Here is a 10,531-nt window from a genome sequence, read left to right as displayed (position 1 = left end):
ATATATAATTTGTTTTTAAGTTTTGTATATTATATTTTTCTGTTCAAATATATATAATCTCTAATTAAAATTTTATAATGTATACTTTATTCTATAGATTAAATATTACTTTACTTTCTATTATAGTTTTACATAGATACCACTTTATGTTTTAAGTTTATATATATATATATATATATACATATATATATATATATATATATATATATATATATATATATATATATATATTATGTTTTAATTTTTATAATTGTATATATATTTTACGTTTTTAAGTTTTATAGTTATACATATATCTTTTTAAATTTTATGGTTATATATGTTTTTTATTTTTGTGAGTTATATAACTTTTAGTATGTTAATACTTTTTTCTTATTTTATTTTATTTGAGTTTTATTTTGATTCTGAAGCAATTTAAATTCATTGTGGATAACGCATGCTTGTGTTTAATTCTCTTTTTTTCAATTACTTTGAGTTGATGTAAAATTGGTGACACTGTTATAATAATATTTTATTTGTTATTGTCTTTTATTGCGTTGCGATCTCGAAGTTAAAATTCAATTTAACTTTCGAAAGGTGTTTGGACGCATAGATTCAGTTGACTGGTCTCTTATAGAATGATTCCTACATGAATCCACTCTAAGTTAGCTAAGAGCTAAATTCAATTTGCTCTCGATTTCCATTGATATTCAGTCTCGTGGCTTACTCTTGGGCCTTCTTATAATTAGCTCTTTTCTTTTTGCGTGCTTGTATATACTTGTCGGCATTTCAATTACCCCCAAATTACTTCAAATCATTTTCATAAGTAAGTTGGAAGAAAAAGATTACCTGGATGAAATATCCAGTCGTTATCCCGAATATTAGGCCCAAGCTGTAAGAGTTTGTAAGCCTTAAGTTTGTCTTCTCCTTCAAAACAATTGTAAATATTCAAACTTCTTTTCTCAATAAAATTGAAATAAATAGATTACCTGGGTGAAAGGTCCAGACGTAGTCCCGAGTATTAGACTCAAGTTGTAAGAGCTTGTAAGTCATAAATACTCGTCTTTCAAGCCCAAAAATACGTTCAACCAATCAAACTTTTTTTTGCACCGTCGTGCGTGTGATCAGAAAAACCTTTTCATAAATGAAAGACATCTTGTCTTAAGATGATGTAAAGCAATGTTTCGTCCATAATTGTTGAGTTGAGATAAATGACGTTTTTCTGAATGTTGATTTGTAAATCCATTCGATGTGTGCTATTCGTTCGCTCCTCATCTGTTTTGGGTAAAATAATGTTTTTCGTCGATCAATACAATATAGATTTCGCTAAAATCGACCAACAAACAAACATTTTATACCCAGAACTACATAAGCCTTGAAGTCTCTATTGAGATACGTAGGAGCAGGATTACGAAATCTTGTCAGACCCATTAATAAAAAACATAGGTTTAGTCCTCTTTGTTACAAAAATAATCCAAAAAGATCTTCTCTTTTCTTTTGATCCTACTATTCTTTCCCTCATAATAACTTGAGAAGTCTAACATTTCAAGCTAACACTGACGCGCACAATTAACCTAATGGTTCCCGTTGAGTACAACGGACGTGAGGGGTGATAATACCTTTCCCTTGCGTAATCGACTCCTGAACCCTGATTTGGTTGCGACGACCATAATCATTGTCGTTTTTTCTTAGATTTTATCGATATTTCCCCTCTTCTTTTTAGGAATAAATATATGTTTGATAGCGATTCTGCTTAGTCCATCATGCGAGCATGTGATTGTGCTTCACTAAGTTGTGTTCTCATTTTTCGAGGTGCGACACTCCTTAAATACAAAATATCATTACTAGATCTAACAACATTGAGTCAAACTCACTTGAAGGAATGAAAATGATAATAAGAAAATTATACCTCATATCCCATCATTTATACCTCTACCCCTACAAGTTATGAGTTTGGACCAAAATACTCATTGCCACGGTTGGAAAAATGACAGAGTCGTCATCATCCTTTATTCGCTTGTAAGGAATAGGGAAGTAATGATAAAACCTATAAACTAAGGGTAAGATGCTAGGTTTGGGAGTCGGTTAAGTAACGTGAAGCTGTTGGGCACCCATTGCCTTCATTGTACTCAATGAGATCCTCCTTCAATTCTAGGGCTAGTGCGTGTTTGCAGATGTTTGCTTGATCATCAATCAGTTATTGATTATTTACTATATTTACAGAAAATGTTTTATTTAAACAGATGGGAGTCCCAAAAATATGTTTTTTTATAATAATACTTGCTAAAGTTTACTACTATGTGCCTACGTACCTTCGCATTAGACGAAGGACCAGAGTACCATAGTTCTTCTTAAAAAAATGTTGGTTGGTTGGTTGTTTTTATCCCTTAAAAATTTCTCATGCATCGGAGGCGGAGAAATATTCAATTTTGAAAAACGCCTCAATACACTAGGGTAGTGGTCTTACAATTTGAAGTGTGTTGAATTTGTTTTTATCCCTTTATTACTTGTAAAAAATAGTATTTTATTTATTTAAGAAAATAAATTAGAGGTCATAATTAGGTATTAGACATAACCCTTTATTCCAATTTTATCCCCGATTTAACCCTCGAAAACTTTAGAGTTTTATCCCATATTGTATCTCATATCCTTATCCCCATTTAATTTGAACATGTAATTTAATTTAATTAGGAAAACTAAATTAAATAAGATGTATTAAGATATATCTCTTATCCTGATTTTATCCCTATTCCCATCTCTAAAAACCCTAGAAATTATCCGTGATTTTATCTTATGTGTCGCTTGATTTAATTAACCCTGATATAAATAATATAACCCCCTAATTAATTAAATATGACTATTACAATTAACTGAATTAAATCATTAAAAAAAATATTATGAATAAATAAATTAAAATCATAAAAAAGCTAATTATCAATTTAATTGAATTAATCCTCAATATTAAAGAAATTTATAAATCTTAATTAATAGTTAATTAAGTAATTAATTGACTAAAATAGGGGGTGTATTTTGAATTCAAACTAGTAATGGGATTGAAAATGGGAGTGAAATTAGCAAGGGCTGGAAAGCCCATTACTTTTTGAAGCACATGTGTCAGGGTCAATCCAAGAGAGTCAACAGTTGACTCTCAACTAGGAACGTTGGATGAAGTGACTGAGAGAAACGAAGATCTATTTTAGGCCATCCAATCAGTTGACAATCAAAGGGTCAATTGATTAGGAGATGATGAGCCAGGGCGCATGGAACAAAGGATGCGCATGCACGTACAGGACCAGGTCAAAGTATGAACATCCGAAAGGCTTGGAAGCTCTCACGTGTCGCTTATCCACAACGTCCCTAAGGGGGTATAAAAATGGATATCTCTTTGAATCCATTTCATTTTCAAACTTCTTTCTCTCTCTTAGTCTCTACTCTCTGCTCTCCCTCGCCGCTCCCCAAACCCAAGCCACCCTGCTTGGCCTCCGGTCACCACTGTCCCCACCCAGATTCTGGTTGAACTTCAACTGTAATCTTCATGCATTCAACAAAAAATTCTCGGATCCCCTAAAACCCTATGAACCCTAACTGGGTTTGGATGAACCCCTAAGAAACCTAAGGGTCTGCGAAGAACCCTAACCTTTTCCCAGATGAACTGTGATGAACCCTAACCCTAAAGATTTCCAGAAACACCAAGATCTTCCCAAATCAAACATTAAGCCTTAGCCGATCCATAGATTGGCCTTTCCCAAATCCCAACCAAACCCTCAATCCTTCGAAATTAACCCCAAAAATTTCTAACCCTAATCCCTTTGAGTTACCCCAAAATCAACATTAACAGTCACAATAATCTAGAACAATAATTGGCAATAAAACAAGGATGCATTTAAATTTAATGGAAGTTCAGAGACAAACCAACAAGGAGGATAAATTCCCTGGTAAAAGGTAAATTAATTCTTCTCGATCTCCTTTGATTATATTGTTCTTTTCTTTCTCCTCTCTAACTTCTTCTTTTTCTTTGTTTGATGTGAGGTCCTTCTGGATCGTGATAGAGGCTAAGCTTAGAGAAATTAGGGTTTCAATGTGAAACCCTAATCCTACTTTGATTCAAATTTTATCGAAAGGATCGAAATTGTAACAGCTAGAGTATTTTCCTTAGGGCTTTTCGTTGTCCCCTCTTCTCTAGATTTCTCAGTATTTATAGATTAGTTTAAGTTTTAGGACTTTAATTTGATTGATTAGTTTAGGAATTTTTAGGATTTGATTGTAATTAGATTAATAGATTTAGGAAATTCAGATTTGATTTGGAATGTATTTGATTTAGATTGATTTTGTGTTAGAAATAGATTTAGGGTTGAATTGTAACTAACATTTGTGATGCATCCAGTCCGAATTCAATTTGTAGTTCGTGATTAAACTTTATATGAATAAAAATGGAAATTTCTGATTGGTTTAAAATTGTAATTTTGGATCTGTTTGGGGAATTTGTTTGGCGCCTGTTAGGGTTTGTGGGTCGGGGAAGAAGATGAATATGGGTTTGGGCCAAAAATGACCTGGTTCAATGGTTGGGTCATGGGTTTGACCCAATTGACCCTTGGGTTAACCCATTGGCCCATGTGAAGTCGGACTGGGTTGTCAAAGCCCAACAAGAAACACTATCGGGACCTGACCCCAAATAAAATAAAAACATAAAAATTATCTACGAACTAAATAATTTTTTTTAAAGATTAATTAACTAAAGCATAAACGATAAATAAAACTAAATAATTAAAGTTCATGAATTAACTAACTTGACATATTAACTTAAACTTAATTAATAAGCTCAAATCACCTTATTAATATTAATCCCATAATTTGATCTTGGTCTAATGATTTTACTAAAATAGGCACAAATCCAATCAGTCTTAATTCCATTTAAACACAAATTTAGTAACCAAATAACCCCGTTATCTAACTGATTAATGTCAATTGTCCAAAATGGAACTAGGGTAAGTAAAGTCAAAATGGTCCTCCTTTTACTTTTCAGGTCTTTGGGGTTGACCAGATGACTGGTATGCTTTGATAGATAGAAAGATGAGGTAGTCAAAATTTGAGGTACGATAGCTGCCACTATTTGATTAGTTTCAAATTGAGATGATGATGATGATTACGATTCTTCATCCTCTCAAGGTGGAGATGGTTAAATATAGAGAGGGACCCTAATTTTGACCACAGAGTTAGCAAATCTAGATAACAAGTAAGGACTAAACAATCCTTGGCTTTGTTGGTATCCAAACCAACCTATGGTGGAACCCTGGGAATACCTTGTTGACTAGGTTCAACCCGTTTGGAAAAAAACATGTGTGCGATTTCCCTGATCATATTATAGGAATTGGGTGGACTCTAACGATCCCTCAGTTGTAGTTTGATAAAACCCTGGTAGAATCCCTTTGATGAAACCCTGGTAGAACCCCTTGATAAAACCTTGATGAAACCCCGTGATAAAAATTCTTTATAAAACCCCGTGATAAAACCTCGATTGAACCCTGTGATGAATTTGCTTGATACAAAACCCTTGATAAAATCCCTTGATATAATCCATGGTGAATTTGATGGAATGTATCCTGCGTGTGGGATATATTACTAAATTGGGGATGTGAGAGGTGAAGCATGCTCACTAGTTGATAATGATCATTTAGGATGACCAATTACTAGATAAATTCCTGTGAAGACTCATGGTGAATGTGCTTGCTGGGGGAGTCCTGTAAGACCCCAATTTTGACCCTAAGATCCCTCATGGCATCCTACTTTCCCCTCATTAATTGGGTTTGCATTGGGAGATATCACCAAGCACATTTGATTGAATCATACTTTATTTTCTATTGTTTAACCAAAATACCAAAAATATGTCTATGTATGTCTTTGTGTCTTTGTAGGTATGAGTGTGTGTTCACCTGTGCCCCACCAAATTCACAACTAGGGTTTGGGACCCTCAATGCAAGGAGATCAATCAAGTAAAGGTTTAAAATGGTTCTAAGTATCATATATGGACCCCCATGTTCTTCATTTATTACTTTTATCAAGAATTCATCAAGAGTTTGAAGCTTGTTTGCCTTGGAAGCCCTAATTCATCTAGGTATCTTGTCTGACTTCCTCAGCAATTTTCTTCAACAATTGGTCAAAGATATAAAGTGATACTTCATTTTACATCATATTATGAATATATGATCCTCCATGAGTCCAAATATTCAAGGGAACTTCAATTTTGCAAGTTGGTTCAAAGAAGTTGACCAGAGAAAATCAACTAGTCAAAACTAGGGTTCCCTAGACCCTATCTCCTACAATGTTTGTCATATAAAAATTATTCCAAGAGAAATATTACTCATTATGACATTCCAAACAACTTTCATGTTGGCCTCAAGAGCTAGTTTTGCTTGGAAAGTCATTTTTTATGGTGAAAGATTATAGGTCATTTTGTCTGAACCCTAGTTAGGAGGTCAACTTTCAAGGACCATAACTTGCTCAATTTTTATGATATCAAGTTCATACAAGTTTCCTAATCAATTTAAATATGTATTATACAACTTTGATTCTTTGAGAAATTTCAAATTATACTTTCAAGGGCATGTTCCAAAAGGAAACATTATAGGTCATTTTGAGCCATTACCATCGAACAAGCAATTTTCCCCAACTTCTAAAATGCATAACTCCCTCATGCCAAATCCAAATGATGTAAAATTTGTGACCAAATTGAATAGGGATTACATATCTACAACTTCTATGAAGTAACCTTTTCCATTTGAAACTCATAGCAAAAGTTATTTAAGGTGGAAAAAGTGGTTATTTGACTTGAGACTTAGAAAATTTTCAATCATGTTTGATTTCTAAAACTTCCACCTTAAAATTCATCATGATCCAAGCTCCAAATGGAAAAGTGTATAACATCAAAGTTGTTCCCCTTGATGTCTTCTTTCCAAAAAGTCCAAGATCAATTCATTTGGATAAAAATTGAAGGACTTGCACATGGGTTCTTTAGAAGGCTTCATTTGGTAAGATCTATGTTCAAATTTCATTTCCATAATGCATGACCACATGATACCATTTTAGGTTGATTAGCACATAATGTTGGATCATTTGGCATCATTCAATGGTCCTTATACACACCCATACATCCATGCAACCAAACTTGGTAATTTTGGAAAAAATTTAAAGGGTGCAAAACTGAATTCCATTGCCTATATAAACAAGTGTGCTGCCTCAAGATCAGTACACACTCATTTCCCAAGCTTTGCCAAGAGGTCCTAGAACCCTACACCATAGAATACCTTGAGGATTTCTTTGAATTCGAGTTTGAATTTCACCTTCTATTTTGACATTCAAACTCCAAGGATTCATTGCCTTTTTCATTTCAATTTGCCACTACAAGTAAGAGGAGGAAGAACCAAGTGAATTCAGATCAAGGTCAAGCCAGATTGAAGCTACCCGAAGGTGAATTTTCTCAAATTTCTCTTCTTCGATTCTCCCTCATTTCTCAACTATTTTGCTTGATTATTGGTTACCTAAAGTCTTACCAATGTAGACAACAAGATTGAGTTACTTTGAGGTCAAATCGAAGCAACTCAGTTAGTGATCCTCAAAATTCAAATCCATGTATCTTTCAATATACTTGGAATTAGAAGAAATTGAGGTCAGATTCGAGCTCTTGAGCATTTTTCCTTTAAAATGATGTCCTTACTTTTCATTTTGGTGGTGGTTGATGGTGGACCAGTCCGGTGAGGTCCACCGGAGAAGATGATCGGAGCTAGGGCTTTGGTGATATGGTGGCTTGCTCCTATCCATCAGATCTTCCCTCCATGTTTTAATCTTGATCATTCATTGTGATTATCACTTTTACCACGCGGTTAACTTGAGCGCATCATACACCTTAGCGTGTGGCCATCAGATTTGCCACCTCAATTAACGAGGGGGGTATGATGACCCTTGTTTTTTTGAATTTTATTTTCTAATTTTTCATTTAATCCATTTATTTTGTTTAATTCATATTAGTTTCATTTTTAATAAAAAAAATATGGGACTTTCACAAAAAATCTTTAAATATTTTTCTCTTCCATATTTTGAATTAAAATTATTTTTTTGGAATAATTTTGATATTTTTCATGAATTAAATGTTTTTGTGCATATTTTTAATTATTTTAAAATACTTATGACTTTCTAAAAATCATGAAATTTTTTGTATAAGGTCCTTTGACCTTGGTTGACCTAGGATAAATCCCTTGGCCATTTATTTGGTGTTTTGAAGGGATTTGAGGTTTTGACCAAATTAAAATGCATTTTAATTAATTTTTAAATTGATTTTTAATGGAATAATTGCTTGAAAATTATGTTGAGCCATTTTTATGGTCTTGTGATGTTTGACTTTCTGATTGACCTTGATCATGGTTGATTTGAATTTTGTTTGACCAATACTATTGGATTTAGGGGATTGATGAAATGTACATTTCATCTCCCAAAATGAATAAATGGTATTGATCAGATGAAATTTCTCTCATGATCAATTTGTGTTTCTGCTTTCCATTCCCTCTTCATCTTTATCCATATTCTTTCCCAATCCATCATTGACCAATGAAACCTCTTCATGTCTAATGCTAGTTGATTCATCAATGACCTTGTGTCAGATGAATCAACATGTGCCAGACTGAGATATGTCTTTCCCCCATTTCTTTTAGTGCGTGGTATGTTTTAGGAGTTTGGTTCTTTGTACCAAATCTCTAACATGCATCAACACCTATATTTTTATTGTCCGACCTCAGATAGTTGTGACTTCTACATAAGTCCAATTACGATTGCTTAACATAGAGCTAAATTTGATCAAGAAGGTATAACATTCTAGTAAGTGAGATGGTAAGTCTCCCATTCTTCATGGCATTGTATGGAGACTTTACCTCTTTTCCTTTCATGAGAGCTAGTGGCATACTTGTTGAATTATCCAAGTTGGAGCCCTTCTCATGGATGATGTCTTGGTTTAAGGATCTATACTTGTGAATGAATGGGTGAATGTTCTCCAAAGAATGATTTAATATAATTAAAACTCACCACTAACATTTGACTAATACTTGACTAACTTTTATTCATTTTGCTTTTACTTTCAAGTCATTTACTTTATGCAATTTAAATTTCAGCCATTTACCATTCATTTGCCATTTATATTTCATGCAACTTGTTTATGTTTAAGTTCTTTTCATTTTGCTCACTTGAGCCATATCTTGTGATTATATATATTATTTGTTTGTCTTTGTTTTTGTTTGTGCTATTAGGACCTTAAAACACCTAGTAACAATAAAAACCCTAAAAAAATATCTTGGTGGACTGTTGGACTTAATCTGAGCTTTTGGACTTAGAATTAGGCAACATTCCTTGTGCTAAAGGACTTGGCAAATGCCAACATTCAAGACTGAGTTATCTCTATTTGTGCCTCCATTTGATGCAAGACCTTGTGTCGCATCCGCGAAAAACAACCGGTGGGCTAAAACAAAAACAAACAGAGCCGCCACCGTGCGTTATTTATCCCAAAAGAGGGAAAGGAAACGCTCAGAGTAAACTTGGGAAAAGCATGGTCTCGCGACCAAAGAGATGGGATCGGGAGTCGGTTACGCAAGGGGAAGGTATTAGCACCCCTCACGTCCGTCGTACTCGACGGGATCCACGCTCTAAAAGAAAGAAAAGGTTGCTAAAACAAACATCACACACACACACTGAAGACAACACAGGTGGGGTTAAGAGGAAGAGGGCTCGCTAGGACATCGCGTCCTATGCCTACGTATCTCGTCTGGAACGAGAATCAGAGCTACCGTAGTTCGGCTCACGCACGCCAAACAAACACACGCAAAACAGGCAAACATGGAACCCGAACGCCAATAGTTGGACTTACATCGGCTTCCGAACCAACAAACACAATCAGGATATGGACATCCAATCGCTGGTCTTACATCCATATCCTGACACACAAGAAGAAACAAACAACAAGTTACTAAGGAGTCGGGAACTCGAGCCTAGCAACTGTCAAACAAACACACACAAAAAGAAAAAGAGTGCCCGGAGAGACCTCGCACGGTCTCCTGCCTACGTACCTCATCTGGTATGAGGATCAGGGCGACGTAGTTCCCCCTAACAGGGGAGAAACTATCTCCTAACCAGAGACAAAGGGGAGACACACTACCAGGGAGCTGTACTCGAGCCTAGTGTTATCATGCATCATTGCCCTATGTTATGGTTTCTACCTACTTGCACAACAGCAAGCTAATCCTATCCAGGAAGACAGCAAGCATGCAAGCATAAACAAAACAAAGCATTCATTTCAGATAGCACACACTATATCCAGTCAAGTGAGGCTCAAACAACGGGTTCGACCGCCAAGGCAAGTCATCTGTACAAGGGTAGTGTTCAGCTCTTAACCCTGACATTGAGAGTCAGGGTGAAGCCAGATTAAAGGTGAGTGAAGATTAGACTTCACAGCTCTTATCCCTGTCCAGGGAGAGCTTCAGACAAAGGAGTGTGGGTTTAGAAAGGAGGAACCCTT

Source organism: Lathyrus oleraceus, chromosome 1 (assembly GCF_024323335.1).
Source record: "Lathyrus oleraceus cultivar Zhongwan6 chromosome 1, CAAS_Psat_ZW6_1.0, whole genome shotgun sequence".
Taxonomy (NCBI): Eukaryota; Viridiplantae; Streptophyta; class Magnoliopsida; order Fabales; family Fabaceae; genus Lathyrus; species Lathyrus oleraceus.
Note: the sequence above shows the minus strand (reverse complement) of the source record.